Here is a 26,810-nt window from a genome sequence, read left to right as displayed (position 1 = left end):
GCCTTAACAGGAATAAAGCACAGAGGCACCCAATGATCAAATTAAAAGTCCTTGCATGCTACCACCATGCTTTAAATCTTTAGTGGCAGCCAGCACAAAAATCCAAGGTGCTTGCCTGCACTGAACTGCTTTCACAGTCATGCAAAGGCAAATATATAGCGCAGTGAAGTAATCACTGAAAGAATTTCACTGATTTCTATACTGCGCTATTTATTTGTCTTTGCATAACTGTGAAAGCAGTTCAGACTGAAAGCATGCACAGACCTTTGATTTTAACATAGGCTGCCATGGTGCTTTAACATTTGCCTTAACAGCAATAAAGCACAGCAGCAGCTGACTTTCAAATTAAAAGGCCATGCATGTACTGTGCTGCTAGGGCGGCGAGACCTATGTCACCCGGTGCTAACTTCATGTGGGGCGCCAAAATTATAGAAAAGCACCTGCTACTGCGTTCTTGGCCTCTAACAAAGTCCAGACAATAATAAAAATGTCAAACTGGGTGGTGAATGCCCTTCCTGGAAACTGAAAGAGAGAGAGATCGTTGGTGTAATAATCTGTAAACTTGCAAAGGAAGTTTTTACTCACAGTAAGGTAGCACAGAAGTGCAGATCACAAAGTGCATATATAACGTAATGTAAATAGGTCAGTGGGTTACTACTTTTGTCGGAGAGACCATATTGTTGCAAGCTCTTTAGGAGTTAAAATCCTAATGTAGAACAGTGAGCAAGTAACTTGTCAAAGAGATACATGAAAACTGCAAGGTATAGGCTGGCTGCTTGGCCGTTATGATTTCCCTCAGCTGTTGCAAAATAGGTTTATTTGGGTAGAAATCAATTCCTATTAGAATCCCCCAACCATGGTGTTAGGTTTTAAATTCTGTGTTTGTGCCTCTCCTGACCAAGCACTCTTAAACGATTCTGCCTACCTGTATGGATGACCTGTGACTCCTTTACCTTCTTGTTCTCTAACTTATGTAACATTTCACTGATTGGCTGTCTCAGTGTGATGTAAAGTGTTCCAACACCTTACTCTAGTTGGGAGGAGTAGCGCTATAAAACGAATTAAAATAAATGCATCTGAGAGAGAGAGTGGTTATGAAGGCTTGAGGAGGACTGTTAAAGGACGGTTTTGAAGGAATCCGTTGCAGAGGTGGTCACTGGGGGGGGGGGTCACAAGCATTGTTGCACTGGGTTCCACCAGCGCTAAAGCCGGCCCTGGCTACCGTGTTTTACATCTTCCTGCCTTCAATAAAGCGCGGTGGCAGCCAGTACAAAAATCCAAAGTGCTTGCCTGCACTGAACTGCTTTCTCATTCATGCAAAGGCAAATATATAGCCCAGTGTAGCAATCAGTGAAAGCCTTTCACTGATTACTACACTGCGCTATATATATTTGCCTTTGTGTAGTAGAGTGAAAGCAGTTCAAAGCATGCAAGGATCTTGGATTCTAACGTCGCCTGCCACCGCGCTTTACATCCTTATTCAATAGTAAAGCGCAGTGGCAGCCAAGGTTGAAATCAAAGGGCCTCACATGCACTGAGCCTCATTTTTGTAATTAAAATGAGGTGCACTTTGAAAATGAAGGTCAGACTGGGGCCAACTAGAACAGTACTCTCACCTTCAGCATTACTAAAAGTACATGTTTTTGAAAAAGGTAGGTCTGTACCTCTCCTTTGCAAATGTTCCTTCTGCTACATGTGTCAACAGGCAGAAGCAGGACGTTGTCCCAATTCAAAGAATGAGTCGAATTGATGGGTTTTGACTTGTTCTTCTCTGCGTTTTCAATCCCAGACTGCAAAATTGCAAAATCCATGCCACAGAAAGGGAGAATGTCAGAAGGGAAAATAAATGTTACCTTCCCATACTCCTACTTTTGCAGTAAGGTACCAGCTCTCTGGAATGAGTTTATGTAGGTAGGAGACCCATCAAACATTTTGTTAGAGGTGGGCTAACCAAACAATTAACAGGTAGAGCAGAAGGGTTTTTGAGATGATAAGTAAAATACATTCAAATATGCACTGGCGGCCCTTGACATTTTGAGCAGGTGCAGCACCATGTCTAGGATTGTACACAGAGTCACAGACCGATTGAAGCACGCACAATGAAAATGGGTATGTGCTTAGTGTAGGATAGGATGGTGCAGAGAGAATGCTGCCATCTGAAATCTGTGCAGTGCAGCATGAGGTGTAATGAACATAATTGAGTTAAACGAAAACTAGACTGCAAAGTAAACCATTGTAAAGTAGACTACATTTTGATGAAATAAAAAGCTGCAAAGGGAGTGGAGTTAGATTATTGGAAGTAGAAGACTGGGCAGAGAGTGCAAGGCTTAGCAGACAGTGTGTTGCTGAACAGAGTGAAGAACTATGCATTTTCTGAAAATGGACTACGCAGAGTTGAAGCATGTGTTATAATTGAGTTAAGTGCTTCATAGATCAGGGGTCCGAAAAAATGTGTGAGTTGCTTGGGGTTTAGTAGCTCACGACGATTTTCACTGACCAGAAGTAGCTCTCACTACAGAAAAGGTTGGAGACCCCTGCCTTAATCCCACTAGCCATGCTATGAAGTCTCCTATGAGTAAATCATTCCCAGCCCTGGACAGGTGAACCCCATCATTCAAGTAACAGTGATCACCCTGAATACACCCATGGGGAATGCTTTGCAAATGCGCGGAGCGAAACAATTTCCTAATTTTGTTGTTGACCCTCTTTACTGAGTGGTTCAACGCCGTTACAGAGAAACCCCCCCGCCAGACTCTACTGGGGATCATGTGGGACCAGGCAATCGTGCACCCCGGGAGCCTCCTAGCCAACCAGCTGACTGCCGACAATATGTGTTCAACTAACACCCGTCTTCCCAGTCTTACCAAGTCATTGTCCCCCAGGTGCACTATGATTACAGATGGCGGTGACCTTTGCCGCCCTAAGAGTCCTTCCACAAACGTTTGAAATTGGTCAAAACAGAGGCCTCCCTTCCCATGGAAGGTTACCCTGAACCCGTATTCCCCAGATGCGTGAGTCGCGTCACCTGCCATGAATACGTCCCCGGCGCGCCTCACGTATGAGTGGCCCACGACCCATACCACTCGATCTCCAGTCGGTGATCCTTGACCGTTGGTCCTCTGGTGCTGGGTCGATCCCCAATTCCGCCCCGCGTCACAGGCTTGAGAAACTGTAATCCAAACAAAAGACAACAAGCGTGAGTGCATTTCATCAGTCTTTTACAACATGTGCAGTCGCACATACCTCTTGAAACAGTTCGAGGACTAACGGCCAAGCTGTTTCACCTCTTCCGCACCTAGACCCTGAGCCGTAGCCTCAGTAGCGGCCCCTATTCTGAATGAGTGGGTCCCAAAATCGCACGGGTTCAAGCCCGCCGCAGCAATCGTAAGTGCCAGCACCCTCTGAAACTGAAATTTCGTCAACGGGGTGCCGTCCTTGTGTCTAAGCAGGCTCCCCCCCATGTCGCCGGCCTCTGTGCCAGGTAGTCCTCTAAATACCTTATGGGACAACTGGGGCTCCCTCGGGCGCGCTGCAAAACCACACTACTCCCCAAAGCTTCCTGGTCTGTCTTGGACCTGGCTATCGAGATTAACATAGAATCACCCCGTATTTGGACATGATCCCTGCATAGACCTCCCTCCACATCCTTCTTGTTTCTTGCTACGAGTTCACTTACCCGCATGGCCCCATGGAATGCCAATGCGAAAGCCGCTCGGAACAGAACTACCTCGGAAGGGGAGGAGCATGTCTCATCAAGTTTTGCTAGCAGCAAAGACAATCTTTCTAAACCAATTGGGTGCCTTGTATCTTGTCTGCGACCTTCTAGGCGCTGCCAACCGTGGAGCGCCTTCCTGACTAGGAAGGAACCCGTCGGGTCCCGTATGCCGTGGAGCTGTGCCATGAATGATATGGCCGCCCTATGTCTGTTGGCAGTTGCGGCTGATCGGCCTTCCTTATGAAGCGCCACTAAGAACCCTAGGAAGGATTCCTCCTGCCCCCAGCTATGTCTCCCTACCGGCCCTAAAAAGGCGCAGTATGAACGAAACACTCCCTCATAGGCTTTCCTCGTCCTGGGCGCTAAGCTGGCTGCCACGAGGTCCTGTAATCCGGGGCACCGATCTGCCATAGTGCTTCGGGGAACGGTGCCGCCACTAGATCCGCTGTGGGTAGATAACCCCTGAAAGCCTGCATGTGTGAACGAGAGAGTGCATCAGCTGCATTATTCAGTACACCCGGCACATGTTTTGCCCTGAATTGTACATTCAATCTCATGCATCGCAATACAATTTCTTTCAACAGTCTCAAGATCCACTTGCAGCGTGCTGCCTGGTGATTAATGCACTCGACCACCGACATGTTGTCTGACCAAAACACTACAGAGCGGTCCCTAAAGTCTTCCGGCCATGCCAACAGAGCCACCCAAATGGGAAATAGCTCCAAGAACCCAATGGTACATGTTAGGCCACTGGAGTGCCACCACGTTGGCCATACTTGCGCCGACCATCGGTTACCAAAGATTGCGCCAAATCCCACACTCCCAGCTGAGTCGGTCTACAAACCCAGTTCGTCAGACGATGCTGGGGGTTTGTTCCACGCCACCCGACCGTTGAAGTCCGCCAGGAATGCCAACCAAATGCGCATGTCCTGGCAAACCTCTGCCGACAGTCTCGTGCGGTTGTGTCACTACTTGAGGCCTACCATAGCTTGTGCAATGTAACGTGAGAAGGGGGGAGCCATCGGTATCACTTTTAAGGCAAAGTTAAGCTGGCTCACTGTTTGTTGTAACTGGTGCAGGGTCACCTTCTCCTTACCAAGGCATTGTATTAAGGAAGCCCTGAACTTGGCCACCTTCTCCATTGGCAAACGGAAGCATCCCTCCACTGAATCGAGCTCAATTTCCAGAAACTCCAGTGAAGTAGATGGCCCTACTGTCTTACCCGGTGCCAATGGGACCCCAAACTCCTGCATGAGAGTGCAGAAGTCCTGCAGTGTCCGTGCACATTCCGTAGTGTCTGCCGGACCCAAGAAAACGAAGTCGTCTAAATAGTGCATCAGCTGTCTATGCCCAGTGGCCTCGGTGAACGCCCATTCCAAAAAGGAGCTGAACATTTCAAAATAGGCACATGAAATTGAGCAACCCATGGGCATGCATTTATCCATGTAATACTTCCCTTGAAACGTGAATCCCAGCAAGCGCTGGTCCCGAGGGTGTACCGGGAGCAACCTGAATGCTGATTCGATGTCTGATTTCGCCATCAAAGCACCGGGGCCCAGGCGATTCAGTAGCTCGACGGCATCGTCGAATGATGCGTATCGGACTGAACATACCTCTGGGTCAATAGCTTCATTCACCGAGGCCCCCCTCGGGGCCGACAGATTGTGAATGCTCCCCGGGTCCTTCTTCGGAACCACTCCTAGAGGTGAACACACAAAATCCGCTACTGGCGGGCAGGAAAAAGGCCCTGCTACCCGTCCCAAGCTGACCTCTTTGGTAATTTTCTTGGCGGCCACCGCCGGGTTATGTTGAACAGATAGTTGATTCTTACAGAAGGGGCTCCCCCAAAAATTCCCCGCCGGGATGTTGAAGCCATACAGAAAGCCATTCCTCAGAATCCCGGCGGATACATGATCAGGGTATTTGTTCAGCCAGGGAGTCAAAGCCAAGATGTCGATGGGTGAAGACGATTGCTTCCCAGGCACCACATCAATCCTGCTTGGATCCCCCCTTTCCTCCCGAACTACCGGACTTGGATCTACATCTAATTTCTGGGTGTGAGGAGTTCCCACAGCCTGAACAAGCATGCCGGAACCTACATGTCCCCTGAGGCCTGTTACAGTTACCTTTGTTGAAACCCCAACACACCCCACGCTTGCCCCCATTCCCGCCGGTCTTGGGATGTGACTCCCCCCCGGCGCTCGCCCGAAAGGGCTGTGCCGGTCTCTGCTGGAATGTCCCAGATCCACTCGTGCTTGGAGCCGACGTACCCGCCGAACCAGGCAAGAGCTGTTTATGCCATGACACTGTGTCGAGACAATCCCACGTTAAAGCCTCGTCAAACTCTTTAGCTTTTCGAAAGTTAACGTCATAACCCCTCCATTCATTCCCCCCCGTACATTGTATAAAAATCCATGATCCTGTTCTGGTAACATGATAAATCGGGCAATACTTCGGGTTTACGTTCCCCCATTACTGCTGTAAATATAGAAAAGGCCTTGACCCAGTTCGCCATGGTCTCATCGACCCTAAATTCCGCCATCTTGGCCCGCCATACGCTGGGGTGCCATAAATCTTTCTGGGTCTTTGCGTATTCTATCTCACGATGATCGGTCAACAGCGAAAACATGTTAATATATTTGTCCCCCCAGATCATTTCCTTCGTGGCCACCGGGATGTGCTGAGACAACCTTTCCCGCCTTGAAGGCACTGAACTCTCCCCAACCAATGGCAATGGGTTCTTACCGGGTTCAACCGCTGTGTCCGCTGTCTTCGCTCGGCCATCCGTTGTAACCCCCGTTGCTACCTGTGGGGGAATATAAGGAACATTCGCCGTCCCGGCTGCCCTTGACTGCCGTAACTGCTCAATTATTATTCTGGCTTCCTCGGCCGGATCCCCCGCAGCCACTGCCCCCCCTGCTTTCTTCTTTAGCCAGGGTAACACTGCCGCTAACTGAAGGGCCAATCCTGGGGGCATCTGATCATCCTCGACTGGTGTTATCACTACGGGGATTGGTAAACCCACATCCGGACCTGGTACCGGGCTATCCACCGGTGCGACTGGGTTGATTGAGCCCGGGCTCGCTGGGGGCACCTCTGGGGCTGGGCCCTCCCTGGAACCCACCCTCCTCTTATTCCTTTTCCCCTTACCCTCTGGGGCGATGTTCGGCAAGGCCGGCCCTATAACTTTCTTAGGCCGCCCCGAGAGGGTGTTCTGCGCTGCTATCTGCTTCTTCACATCTGCTAAGCCCCGACCGATCGCATCCACTTTACCCATTTTCCGGTCCATCACCGCTACTCGGTTCACGAGGGTGTGTAGCATCTCTCCATCTCGGAGCTCTCTCCCGCTTTCTTGCCAGACATGTCTTGGTTACTTCGCCCAACTCGATCCGTAAGGTACTAGAGCTTCAATACGCCTGGCACTGAAAGAAAAACAACAAAGATTACAAGTTCTCAAAATTGCCGCTTGTTCCTTCGAGGGCTCACGAGTGATGAGTGGTGCAGCCTTCAGAGCACTGGAACAAGAGGAAGCCTTGTTGGATTCCAGCTTTATTTATCCTTCTGCGGGAGGGCGAGGGCCCGCCTCAGGTACGCCCATCTGTGCGCCGACTTCCGGGCAGGTGTCTAGAACAACCCCTTCTGGGCGGGAAGGGCGTGCTCCGGCTACGCCGCTTTGGGCATACCAGCCGAAACACGCCCCCGCCCACAACGGTTTCCCGGGGGGATCGGGGCACCCATCCACACGTTCGGGGGGACCGAGTGGTCTTCCCTTTCCAAGATTTACTTTAAAAAGTGAATTTGGAATTCCGTTAGGGCCAGGCACTCCATTTGATCTGATCCTGTCTATTGCCTTTTTAACTTGCTCTGTAGGCCATGACTCCTTAGCTTGTTACTCAGCTTGGATAATGTGCTCGATAGTCCCGTATTTTCTACCTTCTTCTCTGCTTGACGTGCTTGTCTTTTGACAAACAGTATTAGTATTAAGCTGTGGGTCCGAGAATGAACCGTAAAGATTATAAATGAAAGATGCCCAGCAGGATTCAGGGATATTAGCACCATTCCCTCTTTTACTACCATTTTCAAGATTATTTATTATACCCCAAAATAATTTTGGATTTTGAGTTTTGCATGAATAATGTAGCTTGGACCATATTCCCTCATAGTAAGTTTGTTTGGCTTTCCATATTTTGTTTTTATATTGTCTTCTGAGCCTTTTTAATTTATGAAGTTCCCAAGTTTTTATTGCTCTATTCGGTTTTCTAAAAGCCTCCTTTATAGCACTATTAAGTTCTCTTTTTAGGCGAAGCAGCCAATTAGTGTACCATCCTGATTTTTCTGGTAACATGATGGAGCCGTTTGATGTCGTAGAAGGAGGAAAGCGATCCAAAAGGGAAACACACAAACAAGGTTTCTCATTCTGATAGATATTTCTAACTGCAGATTCCTCACCATTTGAATATTTCCCCCTGACGTCAGACTGGATCTTGGAACTTTTAAGCAGTACCTCCACACGCCAGTAGGTGGTGCCATGTGGCTCTGCACCAACACCATCACATTCTGGAAATAATGTGCAGAGCTAATATAGGCACCACTCCGGCATACTGACGTCAGTTCCTTTCCACGCAACCAGAACTAGATCCGGAACTACCTGTTGACTTCTCGAAACCACTGTACCTAAAAAAATTCTAAAAAAAACAGTGTGTAAGGGGAAAATGTCACCTTCCAAGATGACAGGGTTTAATCCTTGTAGGGGCTGTCACAAGCAAATGTCTGTGACTGATCCCTATCAGGTTTGCCTGTGGTCGACTTGCTACTGATAAGGCCTGCAGTGACTATGCATTGATTAATCCATGCCCATTTTGGACTGCAAAGTGAAACTCTATGTCACAAAGCATTTAAAGACCCCACGTTGGGAACAGTCCTAGTTCATAGGCTGGTCTTGATCTTATTGCCAGTCCCAAGTTCTAGCGTTGTCTCGCTCCAAATCCTTGGGTTAGTGGAAGAAAAAGCATAAAAAATCCAATCGTACTCCTGAGAAGGAGCTATCATGCCTCTCTATCTCACTTCCGAAGTTGCTTGGAGCCAGTTCTGCAACTTGTCCTGGCAAAACTGGAGTTTCCGGGGCTTTCTGAGACACCACGGCAGATCCAAGTGTCTGACGCTTCAGATTTCTTCCAACTCTCTCTGGTTAAACTCAGGGACACACTGAGCCACTTAAACCCTCTGAGCCCACTACCAGGCCCCTACCTGTGCCTTGCTGACCCCCACCTCCTGCTCCACCATCCATCATAATACCCAGAATATTCACGCTGACTCTATCGATGTCAGAGGATGAAGCACTGCCAGTTGTGTTCTCTGAGTTGGCGCCATCTTGACCTCGACTGAGGTTCTGAGTCCATGCCTTGCCTACTGCAAATGAGCCTCTCACTGTCCCGGTTCCAGAGGATACTCCTCATATGCTGCATTCCCAATTCGGGACAGGCTCTGACAATGAGTATAAGGCCGAAGATGAAGTTGGGCGACCCTACCATGAACTCTATTGGTATGAGGACCTCCAGGAGCCAGTGGGCTTGACACCTCTCCTGATACTAAGACCTTTCTCCCATTTAGACCCAAAACATACAAGATGGCCTTGACGCTGCAAAGTTTACTATCTGTTGTGGCCTGGATAATGCATATTCTATTGGTCAAGCTGTTGGCACTGGCATCTTTATCTGTTGCCACAAGCATGGTAGAGATCTACAGTTTTCTCTGGCTATGTACAGTCGTCTCATATGGATGTGTGCTTTGACAGGACCTTTTTGTAGACATAGCAGACTCCCCCCAAGCGTTTCAAAGAAAGCAGGGTTACAGCACAACCCTTGGACATTTGTGTCTCAAGAACTGCACCAGATGTTTCGACCCTTCTCTGACTCTGACAGAGAGATTCCATACAGACAACCACTTCAGCTGCGTTCCCTGCCCTTTTGTGACTGTGGCACTACCGATCCCGTTGTCAGGGAAGGTATGCCTGTCAGTCTACTATTCCCCCTCCCCCTCCAAACTCCTTTAGCGTGCCCTTAGTGGAGCATAGCCGTCCGGTTGAAGGCAGTATCCATGAATTTTTACTGGGCTGGTAGGCCTTAAAATCAGACAGTTGGTTCCTGCAAATTATACAGAAGGAATATGCCCTACCCTTCCTGGATGCTCGGCCACACCTCAATTATCCTCGGAACGACTGATGGAGGAACCAGTGCCGGTCCTAGGCCTTCTGAGGCCCCGGGCGAAAGGGAAGATGTGAGGCCCCTCTAATTGCATATTGTGTCGCAAGAAGTGACATCACAGGAAGTGACATCACAGAAAGTGACGATGGCATCTGGGAGAAAGGCTGTCATACTGTCTTGACTATATACACCACTGCCTCCTATATTATCCCCACTGTATACACCATTGCCTCCTATACCATCTCTATACTATATGCGGTACTGCCTCCTATACTGTCTTTACAGTATGCAGCACTGCCAACTATACTATATCTTGACCATATGCACCACTGACACCTCTACTGTATTTTCACCATATGCAGCGCCTCTTTTACTGTCTTCACTGTATGCACCACTGCCTCCTTTACTGTCTCTGCACTGCATGCAGCACTGCATGCAGCACTGCTTCTTATGACTGCATCTTTACCGTCTGCAGCACTGTCTCCTATATTGTATCTTAACTCTACGCACCACTGCATACTGCACGTTATCTTCACCGAATGCACTGTAGCGCCTCCTTTACTGTCCTCCTTGTATGCACCACTGCCTACTATATTATCTGCACTGTATGCACCACTGCCTCGTTTACTATCTTCACAATGTATGCAGTACTGCCTCCTTTTTACCGTATGCAGGACTGCCTCCTATATTGCCTTCACTGTATGCACCATTGCCTTCTATAATTTCTCTAGAATGTATGTATCGCTGCCTCCTATGCTATATGTTTCACCGCCGTATTATTCACCACTGCCTCCTACTGTGTGTCCTCCCTGCATGCACCACTGATTAACACTATGAGTGCATGCACCACTGGCTGGTATACTGTATTTACTGTTTGCACCACCAACCCAAAACAGGATCTGGTCTGGGATCACTGAAATTATATCGACCACAAAAATATCGAGATACAATAATATCGTGGATAAAATATCGAGGGACAAAATATCGACTGGCTATCTTCAAACAGGTAAGTACTAAAATATCGAGTTACAAAAATATAGACTGTCAAAATATCGTTTTTTTTAAATGTCTTTAAATTAAGTTAAAACTAATGTAATAATAATTATATTTAATATAAACGTACTTAAAATGTATAAATAAATGTTATATTAATAAATAATTATTGTAAATTAAAAAAAATAACAAAAATAATACATATATATATATATAAAAACATATTATTAAATAAACATATATAATATTTTTACCGTAGCATAGCAAAATGGTTAAAATTTATTGTAACAACTCTAGTGAGTTCAACAGTAGGGAAAGTGTTGAATAGCGTAGGGGTAAAAATTACTATTCCCACTCCAGTGGGTGCAACAGTAGTGAAAGCGTTGGATAGCGTAGGGGTAAAATTTACTATTCCCACTCCAGTGGTTGCAACAGTAGGGAAAGCGCTGGATAGCATAGGGGTAAAAATTACTATTCCCACTCCAGTGGGTGCAACAGTAGGGAAAGCGTTGGATAGCATAGGGGTAAAATTTACTATTCCCACTCCAGTGGGTGCAACAGTAGGGAAAGCGTTGGATAGCGTAGGGGTTAAAATTACTATTCCCACTCCAGTGGGTGCAACAGTAGTGAAAGCGTTGGATAGCGTAGGGGTAAAATTTACTATTCCCACTCCAGTGGTTGCAACAGTAGGGAAAGCGCTGGATAGCATAGGGGTAAAAATTACTATTCCCACTCCAGTGGGTGCAACAGTAGGGAAAGCGTTGGATAGCATAGGGGTAAAATTTACTATTCCCACTCCAGTGGGTGCAACAGTAAGGAAAGCGTTGGATAGCGTAGGGGTTAAAATTACTATTCCCACTCCAGTGGGTGCAACAGTAGGGAACGGGCTGGAAAGCGTAGGGGTTAAAATTACTATTCCCACTCCAGTGGGTGCAACAGTAGGGAAAGCGTTGGATAGCGTAGGGGTTAAAATTACTATTCCCACTCCAGTGGGTGCAACAGTAGGGAAAGGGCTGGATAGCGTAGGGGTAAAAATTAATATTCCCACTCCAAAGAGTGCAACAGTAGGGAAAGCGCTGGATAGCGTAGGAGCAAAGATTACTATTCCCACTCCAGTGGGTGCAACAGTAGGCAAAGCGTTGGATAGCGTAGGGGTTAAAATTACTATTCCCACTCCAGTGGGTGCTACATTAGGGAAAGCATTGGATAGCGTAGGGGTTAAAATTACTATTCCCACTCCAAAGAGTGCAACAGTAGGGAAAGCGTTGGATAGCGTAGGGAATAAAATTACTATTCCCACTCCAGTGGGTGCAACAGTAGGGAAAGGGCTGGATAGCGTAGGGGTTAAAATTACTATTCCCACTCCAGTGGGTGCAACAGAAGGGAAAGCGCTGGATAGCGTAGGGGTTACAATTACTATTCCCACTCCAGTGGGTGCAACAGTAGGGAAAGCGCTGGATAGCATAGGGGCAAAGATTACTATTCCAACTCCAGTGGGTGCAACAGTAGGGAAAGCGTTGGATAGCGTAGGGGTTAAAATTACTATTCCCACTCCAGTGGGTGCTACAGTAGGGAAAGCATTGGATAGTGTAGGGGTAAAAATTAATATTCCCACTCCAAAGAGTGCCACAGTAGGGAAAGCGTTGGATAGCGTAGGGGTTAAAATTACTATTCCCACTCCAGTGGGTGCTACAGTAGGGAAAGCGTTGGTTAGCGTAGGGGTAAAAATTAATATTCCCACTCTAAAGAGTGCTACAGTAGGGAAAGCGTTGGATAGCGTAGGGGTTAAAATTACTATTCCCACTCCAGTGGGTGCTACAGTAGGGAAAGCATTGGATAGCGTAGGGGTAATTAATATTCCCACTCCAAAGAGTGCAACAGTAGGGAAAGCGTTGGATAGCGTAGGGGTTAAAATTACTATTCCCACTCCAGTGGGTGCTACAGTAGGGAAAGCGTTGGATAGCGTAGGGGTAAAAATTAATATTCCCACTCCAAAGAGTGCTACAGTAGGGAAAGCGTTGGATAGCGTAGGGGTTAAAATTACTATTCCCACTCCAGTGGGTGCTACAGTAGGGAAAGCGTTGGATAGCGTAGGGGTAAAAATTACTATTCCCACTCCAAAGAGTGCAACAGTAGGGAAAGCGTTGGATAGCGTAGGGGTAAAAATTACGATTCCCACTCCAGTGAGTGCAACAGTTTAAAAAGGAAAAACTTCACAAATAAATATAATTTATAGCAATATTAGTACCAAGTAAATTTATTTTCCTATACCAATTACTTTTATTTACCAATTATTTTTTAGTTAAGGGTCAATTATTAATTAATTAAAATGTTTAATTAATTTACATAATTAATTAATTATTATTAAATTACTTCCCACCGTATCCCCCTATAAACTCACAACCCACTACTGAAAATAATTTACTAAATATTAATTATTTATCAATTAAATATTTATAATTAATTACCATTTATATTTTAATTAATTATCTATTAATAATTATTAAAAATTATTATTAATGTACATAATTAATTATTTTTTAATTAAATTACTTCCCACCCTCTTCCCCTATAAACCCACAACCCGTGACAGAAACTAATGTACTATAATTTAATTATTTATCAATTAATCAATTATTATTAATTACCAATTATATTTTATTTAATTACCAATTATTCATTATTTTACAATTAATATTAATTTACATAATTAATTAATTATATTTAAATTACTTCCCACCCTATTCCCCTATAAACCCACTACCCGCTGCAGATTTATATTACACAATTATTACAAATTAGTAAAAACTTACCTTATTTTCGAGATTCTTTGTCTATATTCTATCTAGTCAATATTATGTCTAGTCTATATTTTTGATTCGATATTTTGGCTATTAATATCGATATAACTCGATATTTTTGTAGTCTATATACCCTCAGCATGTATTTAACACCGGCGTCCCGCCCTTATGAATGACAAGCGATGGTGGATCAGGAGTCTCTCTATAGTATGCAATCATCATCATGTATATATATTATAGCAGGAGGTCTCATTTCGAAAGACTGCTTTTGTATTAGTAAAGTTATGTGGCAATGTGCAGCTAGGGCAGGAGTCGCAGCGCGTGATGTGCGTGTGCTCGTGGGAGCAACGGCGTAGGTGTGTGTGCCCCCCAGGGGGCAACCAGGGATGTGCCACCATTTGGCCTTCTTTTACACCGGTGATTTGAATATCACGTACAAGATTTAGAATATGTGTAAACGTTCTGAACCCGTTTTCCTGAGCCGAGTGTTTCTCCTGAAGTAGCCTGTGCATTGGGAGAATGGGTGCTCGAGCGTTACTGCCTGAACGTGTGCCTTTCTCTGTCTTCGCCCGGTGCAGGGTTTCTTGCCTTTGAGGAGCTTCAGGCAGTGCTGTTTATGGCACTGAGGTTATCTTGCACACAGTGTTGTGCACACAACACAGCAGCCCTCGCGTTAAGTACCTCAGCAGGTGCTGCGTGCTGGCATAAAGGAAACCGCTCATTTCAGGCGACCACACGCTTACCTTAAGACGTCACGTTAACCAACTTATGCATAATGCCAACCAACAACGAACTGGGCCCGTCCCGAACCGACTCTCCTGGCCAGGGTGCGCGCGCCGCGTACGGGGTGCATGCTGAGTCACAGACAGTGCTGTTAACTGCAGAGCGGGGGCTGGCCAAAATGATGTCAAGGGCCATCATTGGTAGCGCTTTCGCGCACTACCAGATTGACAGCCCAGGGACCCATCATTAACGGCCTGGCCTGGCGCCCGCGCACTGCGCACGGCACCCCCACCACCACCACTAAGGCACCACCACCACTAAGCTAGGTGGTCACGTCACTAAGCTAGGTGGTGGGGTGCGTGCTGCGTGCACGGTGACGGACTGCAGCCTTACTGTAACTTATTGCCTCAGCTGCGCAAGTGCGCGCAGCGCTTTTTTACCTAATTTGACGGGCCAGCCGGCGGTGGGCCCCCTGTTCTGCGATCTACTGCAAGGCCGGCGGCGGGGCCCCCAGGAGCGCGAGGCCCTGGGCAGCTGCCCATACCGCCCATGCCTAGGACCGGCCCTGGGAGGAACATCTGCCATCTTGCAGCATGAAGTGCAAGCCCTTTTGGCCTAAAGGGCTTTTGAGAGGGTGGCACATCCGAAGTGGGTCATGGCTGTTTCTCCCACTACTTCCTGTTGCCAAAGAAGGACTGAGGTCTGTGTCCCATTTTAGACCTGTGCCCTCTCAACACCTTGCTTCAGAAGGAAAAAAATCAAGAACAAATTCAAGATGCTCACCCTGGCCAAGTCCTGTCTACCGTCGACCTTGGAGACGGGATGGTAGCATTGTACCTGCAGGACACCTATTTTCACATCCTTGTCCTGCAAGCCCACAAGCGCTATCTTCTGTTCATTATTAATAGTTCACTATGCTCCCCTTTGGTCTCACTGCTGCTTTGTGGGTGTTCACAAAAGTGATGGAGGTTGTGGCAGCAAATCTTGAGATTTCAGGGTCCTAGGGGCATATTATCAAGGGGGTTTATCTCCGCTTTTTTGGCTTTAAAAGCCAAAAAAGCGGAGATAAAATTATCTCCCTATTACCAAGCTGTCGCTAACACCAGTTAGCGACAGCTAGTAGGAGATAGCGACCATCTTGGGCCCCACTTTGCATGTCAGTGATATTTATCACTAATGAGATGCAAAGTGGGCGTGCCAAGATGTTAGAGACTGAAAACAGTCGCTAACATCGCTATCTCCTATTACCAACTTTTGGAGATATTCGCGCTAAGCGCGAATATCTCCAAAAGCTAACACCTGCCTTGAGCAGTTCTTAGCCATGTTATCCAATGGGAGGTGGATAACATGGCTAAGAGCATTTGCTCGATAATGCATGAATATCGCTGACTTTTCAGCGATATTCATGCATTTCGGCCGTTTTTTATCGCATTTGCGATAAACCTTGTTAATAGCAAGGTTTATCTGCGATAAAAATCGCCGATGTGCGGCGATAATTTTTGTCTCTAAACAAGTTAGAGACAAAAATTATCGCTAGTTGTTGGTAATATGCCCCCTAGTCTTCCCCCTACCTCAACGACGGGCTGCTGTCGGCAGACTCGCCCAAAGCAGTTGTCACCCTTCAGACTACGGCAAACCTGTTATCTTTGGGGTTCACTATAAGTGTGCCAAAGTCACAGCAGACTCCTCAGACATTCCCTTTTACTGTGTCCATTCTGGATACAGTCCAGTTTCATGCTTTTACTCCAGGAAAGGAAAAGTCCAACACATTCAGGCTATGAATCTGATCTTGCAGCCTCGGCCCTGGATTTCATGGAGACTGCTAAACATAGTAGGATTCTGTTTCTATCAAATATGTTAATAGTGTTTTTTCGGTCACAGTAGGGCTCTGAGAATGTCTTTTGTTATGCCAGTGGTTTGAATATAGCAGTGTTCGTGACATATCATTGTTCTAAATGTACTATTGTGAATGCTTTGCTAAAATTACAGTTTAGCATTCCCTTGCTTACACAAAATGTTACTGTAAATAAACTTAGATTATATGTGCGATAAAGTGCTTACGTTGCCATCTGAGGATCAACTAGACCACTCAGTCTACCCATTTCAGCACATTGTTTAATCCTTGGCAAATAGCTTCCTCCCTCTGTGCCTCCGTTTCCTTATTTGCCCAAATTGTAAGCAAATGCCAAGTCCTAGATCAATGACTGATCTACATTTACAACTAGATGAACACTGCAAGTTATTGTCCAAGTTGAAACGTTATGAGCTTGATACTCAAAGCTATTTAAATGGCCAAATGTGGCGTACTCATGCAAAAGTTGGATTTACATCCATAAAACGATTTTAATGTGAGAAAAGTTGCTCACAAGGGCTGAAAGAGGTGCGCAGTGGTCGCTCATGGACAGGAAAGCCCTATGAGTTTGTGAATGTCCTCAGACCTCCATGCTCAAGGGTATTTACTAATTCCTATAAAACAGTGCTGAGACAGAATATCGAGTAGGAAAGGTCGACTTACACAAATATTGAGTCTGAAATATCATGATTCAGAAATATCAATTGCAAGAATATCGTGGTCAAGAATATCGAGTTTAAGTAAGAAATATTGTTTTTAAAAATATAAAAGTCATTAATATTGTTTGCAAAAATATAGTTGTTTAAAATATTGATTTTCTAATTAGTGTTATGTATTTTAGTTTATGTTTTAAATGTATGTGATGTATGTTTTTTTATATAAGTATTGTTTATGTTTTTTAATGTATGTCTTACATTTTTAGTAGTTATCAATTTCATTTTAATTCAATGTAGCATTTTTTAGTCCCATAACAGGTTGTGGGTTTATAGGAGAATAATTAAATTACAATAAATTATTATTTTTTATTTATTACATTTAGATTTTTTAGTGTTAATTGTGGGAAGTAAATTATTTGTAATTAATTATTAATTGGTTAATTAATATTGTTTAATTAATTAATTGATAATTAATTATGGTAATTGTGTAAACAAAATCGGTGCGGGTTGTGGGGTTTATGGGGTAAAGGGTGGGAAGTAATTTGTTATTAATTATTTAATAATTAGTTGTTAATTTATATTGATTAATTAATTGAAAATTGAATATGGAATATGAGTAATTAATTTTAGATGTAGATTATGGGTTTTATAGGAGTGAGAAGTAATTTATGTTTAAATAATAATTGGTTAATCATTAATGTTAATCAATTAATTGACATTTAATTAGGGTAGTTGTTTATATTTTTTTGTGTGTGGGTTTTACTTTTTTTAGGGGCAAAGGGTGGGGAATAAAATAATTGTACTTACTTTATAATTAGTTTTTTTTATACTATTAGTTTTTTAATTCAAAATACGTTTTAATTGTGTAATTAATTTCTTTACAGTTTAATTTTACCAGTGGATTGTGGGGAATATATGGGTAAAGTGTGGTACGTTTATTAATGTTTATTAATTAATAATATTTCTTTAATTGGTAATTAATTGTGTTAATTCTGTAAGTAATTTTTTTAAAATAGAATTTAGATGTGGGGTGCGAATTTTTGGGTGTTATAGAGTAGGAAATAAAAAAGTATATTTATGTAATAATTAATGTTTTTTATTCTAAATAATTAAAAATATGTCTTTGTTTGAAAATGATTTTTAAATGTATTTAATATAATATTTGTAGGTATTTGTCATATGCAGTCAACATTATAATATGTTTTTAAAAATTTGTAAAATTAATATATATTTGTATTTAAAATTTTAATATATTAAAATATTTGTTTCTTTATTTTGTTTTTAAAATATTTTTGTTGTTAATTTTTTCTTTTGTTTTTGAACTGACTGGAGTGAGAATATTACTTGTTACCCCTTTGCAATCCAACCCTTTCCCTACTGTTGCACTGACTGTAGAGGGAATAGTACGTTTTACCTCTCCGGCTATCCAACACTTTCCCTACTGTTGCACTGATTGGAGTGGGGATAGTAAATTTTACCCCGCCACTATCCAACACTTTCACTACTGTTGCACTCACTGGAGTTGGAATAGTAATTTTTACCCCTCTGCTATCCAACACTTTCCCAACCGTTGCACTCATTGGAGTGGAAATAGTAATTTGTACCCCTCCACTATCCAACACTTTCCATACAGTTAGAAATATTGGAGTTGGAATAATACATTTGATCTCTCCGCATTCCATCAATTGCTCTACTGTTCCACTTACTGAAGTGGGAATAGTCATTTTCACCCCTCCGCTATCCAACATATTCCCTACTGTTGCACAAATTTGAGTGGTAATAGTAATTTTTACCCCACCACTATCCAACACTTTCCCTACTCTTGCACTTATTGGAGTGGGAATATAAAATGTTATCCCTCCGCTATCTAACACTTTCCCTACTGTTGCACTCATTGGAGTGGGAATAGTAATTTTTTCCCGTCCGCTATCCAACACTTTCCATACTGTTACACTCACTGGAGTGAAAATAGTAATTTTTACCCCTCCGCTATGCAACACCTAATAATATTATAATAATATCATTTACTTTGCCGTTTGCATTTTTAAACGTATTATTCACTCTCTTGACTCAGCTGAACAGGCGCTGAGTTGTCATCGAACTTAGGAGGCGGAGTAAAGCAGAGCGGCCATCTTGGGGAGATAACCCAGGACAGGCCAGCAGTCTAGTCAATCAGGCGCTCTGCGCTAGACACCAGTATATAATCAGGAGTCAAAAAGCAATCGCGAGACCTTGTCTATTCCCCTTAGGTGGAAGCCGGGAGTTTGCTCTGCGCGCATTGTATGTCATTTGTGTGTTGCCTGTACGATTTTTAAAAAATACTTTAAATTTACTTTGGAAGTGTGACTTTGCCTTTTGCATTTTTAAACTTACTATTCTCTCTCTTGACTCAGCCGAACAGGCGCTGAGTTGTCCTCGAACTTAGGAGGCGGAGTGAACAGCGCGGCCATCTTGGGGAGGTAACCCAGGAAGGCCAGCAGTCTAGTCAATCAGGCGCTCTGCACTCGGCGCCAGTATATAATCAGGAGTCAAAAAGCAATCGCAAGACCTTGTCTATTCTCCTGAGGCGGAAGCCGGGAGTTTGCTCTGCGCGCATTGTATGTCATTTGTGTGTTGCCTGTACGATTTTTAAAAAATACTTTAAATTTACTTTGGAAGTGTTACTTTGCCTTTTGCATTTTTAAACTTACTATTCACTCTCTTGACTCAGCCGAACAGGCGCTGAGTTGTCCTCGAACTTAGGAGGTGGAGTGAAGCAGCGCAGCCATCTTGGGGAGGTAACCCAGGACAGGCCAGCAGTCTAGTTAATCAGGCGCTCTGCGCCAGTATATAATCAGGAGTCAAAAAGCAATCGCGAGACCTTGTCTATTCTCCTGAGGCGGAAGCCGGGAGTTTGCTCTGCGCACATTGTATGTCATTTGTGTGTTGCCCGTACGATTTTTTAAAAATACTTTCAATTTACTTTGCCTTTTGCATTGTTAAACTTACTATTCACTCTCTTGACTCAGTCGAACAGGTGCTGAGTTGTCCTCGAACTTAGGAGGAGGAGTGAAGCAGCGCCAGAACCAGTATATAATCAGACGGTTATGAAAGAATGAATGAATGAAATGAAATGTATAAACGCGCAACTAAACCCGAAGGCATCAAGGCGCCTAACCAAAAGAAATCGGAAAAAAAGGCAAATCCAGAGCTAAGGGTAGGCGTTGGCAAATAGCCATGTTTTAAGCGCCTTCCTAAAGGCTTGCTTTGAGGGAAGGGATTTAATCTCAGTTGGCAGAGCATTCCACAGCCTTGGAGCCAGAGTTGAGAAGGCTCTGCCACCCCACTTGGCTCTACGGACGCGGGGGATTGCTAGCAAGGATTTGTTGGCTGAGCGCAGAGTTCTGGAAGGGGAATAGGGAACCAACAGGTCCCTCAGGCCTCTAGATCTATTTGTAGCCAAGGCCCCATAGATCAGGCATAGGGACTTAAAAGAGATCCTGGCCTCTATCGGGAGCCAGTGCAACTTTTTTCTGGCAGCAGTAGCGGAAGCCCGCTTAGGTAGATCTAGTACAAGCTTCGCAGCGGCATTCTGTACCATTTGAAGTCGCATAATAAGGCCCTTGTTAATGCCCAAATATAAGGCATTACAATAATCAAGTCTTGAGCCTATTAATGCTATTGCAATTTGCTTTCTAGCTTGAGGGGACAGATAGTGTTTTAGCTTCCTCAAGATGTTTATTATGCCCCAGCATGTAGAGATGGTCCTGTTTACTTGATGACCCGTCCCCAGAGTGGGGTCAATCATGACTCCTAAATTCCTGGCCAGGGCAGTGGGTGTAGGACACAGGCCCAGGGATGAGGGCCACCATTCCGCCGACCAGATGTCCTCCTTACCTCCGAACACCAGAATCTCTGTCTTCTCGCCATTGAGCTTCACTGAATTGCAAATCATCCATTGAGCCACTGCCTCCATACAGTGTCTAAAATTGGAGGCAGCTGAGATGAAAGGTTGGGCGAGAGACATCAATATCTGCTTGTCATCGGCATAGGAGACTACCTCCATTCCATAAGATCTAATAAGCCTGGCAAGTGGGGTCACATAGATGATGAAGAGGGTCGGACTTAATGCCGACCCCTGAGCGACCCCACAATGCACCAGGAGGGATGGAGATAGAAACTCCCCCAGCTTGACTCTCTGTTCCCTCTGGCCAAGAAAAGAGGCCAGCAAACTAAGTGCTGGCCCCTCAACCCCTATCTCCCTCAGTCGAGATGTTAACACTGAGGGAGACTATGCCTCCACACAGGGGACTCGTTCAGCGGACGCGTTAAGCGGATGCGCCCACAACGCGCCAAAGGAGCGCCTAAGGAAAGCCCTTCTGGGCCCGTCCGGGCCAGGTCAGGCACAGGGCCAGTCCCCTTGCACCCTCCGGGCAAGGTAAGGGCGGGTTTAGTTACAGTAGGGAACAGCTCCTCAGATTAAGAGAAAGGGAAGGTTCGAGATGTCCGCATCTGTCGACCCATAATATGTCGCAGATTTCCTGCCCGGGTTGTAAATATAAATTTACCCCTGGAGATCCTACTACCCTGGCGCTCTCTAAAATTAAGCCTTTTTGCCTCGCATTGCTTAATTGTCGTTCCCTCCCTAAGCATGCGATCGAGATTGCCATGCTATTAGAAGAAAGAGACTTTGATGTGCTCTTTCTAACCGAAACATGGACCAACGCCTGCTCAGATCCAGATATGGTCCGGGCTCTGACCCCAAATTATGCCATACTCAGACAAGATCGAGTAGATGGTCGGGGGGGCATCGCTATTATTTAGAAAAACAGCTTGGGCTGTAGGAGTTCGACTGTCGCCATCCCAGACTCAGAGAGTCTGATTTTCGCTATCACATTTTCACCAACCTGCACCCTTTCCGGGATACTGCTTTATCGTCCTCCAGGGGCACATGCGCAATTTGAGATGAGCTCCCTAGCATTGTAACAAGCTACGCTAGTCGCTCCCCCAACTTCTCCATTTTGGGGGACTTCAATATCCACTTAGATGCGCCGCACACTCCGGCCTGCCAGAATTTAATGGCAGGCTTGGAGGTGCTCCACCTTAATCAAATTAAAGGCCCCACGCATAAAGCGGGACATACGCTTGATCATTGCTTCACTAACTTGGACAATTTGAGCTTCAAGAACACTCTGATGGTTCCCTGGTCTGACCATGCACTCCTTTCCTTTTCCTGGACCCCTATGAGCAGGCACCCCTGCTCATATAACCAAAAAAGTGTGCCGAATCTGGTCCAAGTTATCTGTAGAAGAGTGGACCGTAAATCTGAGGAAAACTATGCCCACCGGTAGTACTGATCCGTTAGTGGCCAATGCCCTTTTTAATCATTGGCTAGAGTCTACATTGGATGCTACTCTGCCAAAAACCGAATTTTGCCATCGGACTGGCACTAAGAAAAAAGCATGGTATACCCCTGAACTTAAATCTCTCAAACTAATCTGAAAGCAACAGGAGAGAAAATGGAGGAAAGACTACTCCGAGTCTAGCAAAGAGAGTTATAGAGCCTCATTGCAGACTTACAAACGACAAATCAAATCAACGCAGTCCAGTTATTATTTGAATTTTTGAATTTGAATTTTAAAATATTTATAGAGCGCTCTTATACCAGAATCGGTTTCATGGTGCTAAATAGCAGAAGACCAGTGGATGCGGGGAACAGGGCTATACAGCTACAGATCTGGAGAACAAGAAGGTCTTATGAAGGAAAGATAGCCTTAGCCTCTAACTCCCCAGGGAAATTTTTTAAATCTTTAAATCCCTGGTCACTCCCCCTTGCGCCCTCAGCGATCCACAACTTGCTTACTCTCGCTGTGAGGAACTTGCAAACTTCTTTGCCTCCAAAGTGGCTACTATCTACTCCCTGTTTCACCAGACGGTCCCAGATTCATTTCGCCCTCCCCCTCTGGGTACGACTAGGTTCGAGGAGTTTATCCCGCTCGACTGCTCGACGGTGCAGCTCCTCCTGGGAAACCTCAAATCGGGGTCCCCGGTCGATGCTGCTCCTCCTACCTTTCTAAAAAAGGTATCAGAGACGGTTGCCCCAATCATCCAGGAGGTGATCAATTCTTCTCTGGCTGCTGGGCTAGTGCCTCCTTCTTGGAAGCAGGCGAGAGTAAAGGCTCTCCTAACAAAACCTAATTTAAATCCGGAGGACTGGGCAAATTATCGCCCCACCTCCTTGCTCCCAACCATCAGCAAGCTGGCTGAAAAGCACGTGAACGCCTGGCTCTTTGCTTTCCTGGAAAATAATAACTCCTTACGGGCTTTAGTTGTAAACAGGGCACAGAGACCGCCATTATTGCAGTGGTCGAAGCAGCTAGAAAGATTGTTGATTCTGGAAGTTGCGCAGCTGTTATACCATTAGACCTCAGTACGGCCTTCGACACTGTCAATCACTCCATCATGATTCAAAGGCTTAGTGATGTAGGGGTTTCGGGTACTGCATTGAATTGGTTTCATTCCTTCCTCACTGACAGGACTTTTTTCTGTCTGCGAGGATGAGGTAGTCTCCACTCAGATGTCCCTTCAGTGTGGCGTCCCCCAGGGATCGTCCCTCAGTCCCACCATGTTTAACATCTACATGAGGCCATTGGCTGAGGTGGTGTTACCCTGGGAGGTGCAACTGGTCACCTATACCGATGACACACAGTTGGTAATTTCTCTCTCTGGGCAGGGCTCAGCCTGTAATAATCTTTCCTCATGTCTCAGTAATGTCCTTGAGTGGATGGATGAGTCTTTCCTGAAGCTCAATGGTACTAAAACTGAGGTCATGGCGCTCGGGCATAATGCACCTTCTTCAGTGGATGCATGGTGGCCTAGTAGTCTTGGCCAGCCCCCTCCGCCCAAAAAGCAAATTAAGAGCCTGGGTGTCTGGCTTGACCCAACCCTTAACTTCATGGTGCAAGCCCGGAAGGTGGTAGCCACCTGCTACGCCCTAATAAGAATATTAAGAAAAATTCTCAAGCTGCTCCTGTTTGAAGCCAGGCGGATTCTGGTACAGGCCCTAATCCTATCGCGATTGGACTACGCGAATGCTGTCTATCTGGGGGCCCCTCAGGGAACGATCAAGATCTTGCAGATCGTATAAAATTGTGTGGCCCACCTGCTATTTGACGTCCCTCTGCGGAGCTCAGCTAAACCAGCATTGCGCCACCTACACTGGTTGCCAGTGCAACAGAGAATTTGGTTTAAGGCTATGACTATCGTGCACAAAGCGATGTCTGATACTGGACCCGCCTTAATCCAACCCATGTTCTGTACTCATCAGACCTCTCGAACCTTAAGGTCAAGCAATAAGAATCTATTAACGATCCCTAGGATCAAGAGAACCCGTATGGGTGGAAGACGCTTCTCTCTTCAGGCAGCAAAGCTCTGGAACCAGCTCCCTGATTCCATCCGACTGGAAGTTAACCATCTCAGGTACAGGAAGACCTTCTTGTTCTCCTGGGCAGCTGGGAAATGACTTGGTTACCTAATGTGCTGGGATGCCTCCGGGTAGCCATGCGCTATATAAGTGCGTAGTCATTCATTCATTTATAAAGCGCCTGCATACACCAAATGGTGTGACTCCGTTATGGACTCTGCAAATTCGAAGAAATAAAAGTATAGAGGAATTCAGGGAACTTACTACATGGAGCTGACTATATTAGAAGGCAGGTGCTGTAGATCCAAGTTTTCAGTCTTTTTCTGAAATCCATTTTGGAAGGGGAGTCTCCGAGAGCCCTTGGGAGAGAGTTCCACAGTTTGGGTGCTAAATGGATAAAGGATTTTGCTCCCATTCTGGCCCTATTAACCTTAGGCACCCAAGCTAAATCCTCTGGGCATGGGCACATACATTTGCACCAGGACGCAGAGGTAGCTCGGACCCTGTTTCTTTAAGATTTGACGGCAAATGCATAAAGCTTTAAAATTGATTATTTTCGTCACTGGAAGCCAGTGAAGTGAATTAAAAGCATTAGAAGCTGATGACCTTTTTGTGAGGTTTAAGACTAGTCTAGCTGCTTCATTCTGAACTCATTGCAGTAGTTTGAGGCTCCCCTTGGGAGCACCTAGATAAAGTACCTTCCCATAGTCCAGCTGTGAGATTATAAGAGCATTAACTATGGTTTTTCCTGATCTGGTGGGAATTAGATCAAGAATTTTCCTTTAAACCTTCAGGGTGCTAAAGCATTTCCCTGCTTGCTTCCTAATTTGATCTTCAAAGGTTAACCACATCCATGCTGGTGACGGAACCACTCCATCACCAGCCACTGACGCGCTGTGCTGGTGACGGAGTGGTTCCGTCACGGCCCGGCCGCCACGCCTGCGCTGCAGTGATTTTGCGCCTGCGCGGCACGTTCTATTGAGCGGGCGGGGCCGTGACGGAACCATTCCGCCACAAGCACAGCGCGCCCGTGGATCGTGACGGAGTGGTTCTGTCACGAGCATGGCGGCGCTGAGCGGACCCCACTCTCCACCAGCGCCGCGGCGGAATTACCGCCGCGGCTAGGGGTTAACTTAGAGTCAAAGATTTCTCCCAAGTTCTTAGCCTAAGATTTAGGAGCAGGGGGATCCCCCAAATATGCTGGCCACCAAGCTGATGCCCCTATAGTTGCCCTCATTGGAATGGGAATAGTAATTTTTACCTCTCCACTATCCAACACTTACCCTACATTTTTATCTAATTCAAAAATTATAACATTCATTAAAATTAATAGTTTATTAATTGTTTTAAAGTAAATATATATATATTTATTATGTATGTGTTTACCTTTTTTAATTATGTTTACTTGTTATATTTGTTAAAATGTATATTAAATCTACTTTAATTTTTAAAAAGTAATTTTAATATTTAATATTTATTATTTTTATATACATATATATATATTCGATATTTTGTACAACTATATTTTTAACATCAATATTTTTTAAATCAATATTTTTGTACTTACCTGTTTAAGTTTAGGGAGTCAATATTTTTGCATTCTATATTTTTTCATCTATATTTTTTACATCTATATTTTTTAGATCAATATTTTGTCCGTGAACCCTATAAAATACATTCCCACCCTGGAAATGTCCTCTGGAGAAGGACAGGAGCAAAATGTTCACCTAAAAAATAAAAATAAGGTTGAGATGTGGGGAAGGGAGTTTCTCCATGGAGGAAAATATATTCCCTAACAATTGAAATTGCGCTTGCTCTGGAGTTTTCGTTCAGGAAATGTTTGTGTATATTTTCTCATATCAAAATTGAATTCACAAGTTTCCTTCTTCTATAAATTCTTGTGAATTTTTTCAAGTCCTAATTCTGCACCAATGTAATGCGATAGAACTGCGGCTGTACTTTTGTGACTTTCCTTAAAAATATGGCACCTAGTTACATTTTCTACCATCTTAATGGTTTTACTGATTCTAGCATTATTTTTCAGTTGATGTCATGCATCAAGTATGCATTATGGACTGATGCCTTTGAGAAATTTTATTTAAAGTTGTGTTTTTAAAATTGCATGATCGTTTAGCAAAACTACCTGTGACTTTGTCTGTTTTTATCAAACTGCAATAATGTCTTGGATATGTTTTATATCAAATCTTGCTTTCATTCTTTGGCATGCAATCACAATTTCTCAAAATTTTACAAGCATTAGCAAAGCCAAAAGGTTTTTTTGTGACCTGTATTGTTACTTTGCATCCTTTCCCTTAGTTCCCTGTTCCGTGCTGCTCAGCCAGTATGAATGTGATGTGTATAAAATGTTGGAATGCTAGATGAGGTAGTGGAATGCTGGAGTGCCTAGTGTAGTGGACAGAGAGACATTTGGGGTGTGTGGGCTGAGCAGCAAGGATGCTGCTGTT

The sequence above is a fragment of the Lissotriton vulgaris genome, chromosome 7 (genome assembly GCF_964263255.1).
Source record: "Lissotriton vulgaris chromosome 7, aLisVul1.2, whole genome shotgun sequence".
NCBI classification, from domain to species: domain Eukaryota; kingdom Metazoa; phylum Chordata; class Amphibia; order Caudata; family Salamandridae; genus Lissotriton; species Lissotriton vulgaris.
The sequence above is the reverse complement of the archived record's forward strand: the minus strand, read 5'-3'. Positions refer to the sequence as shown.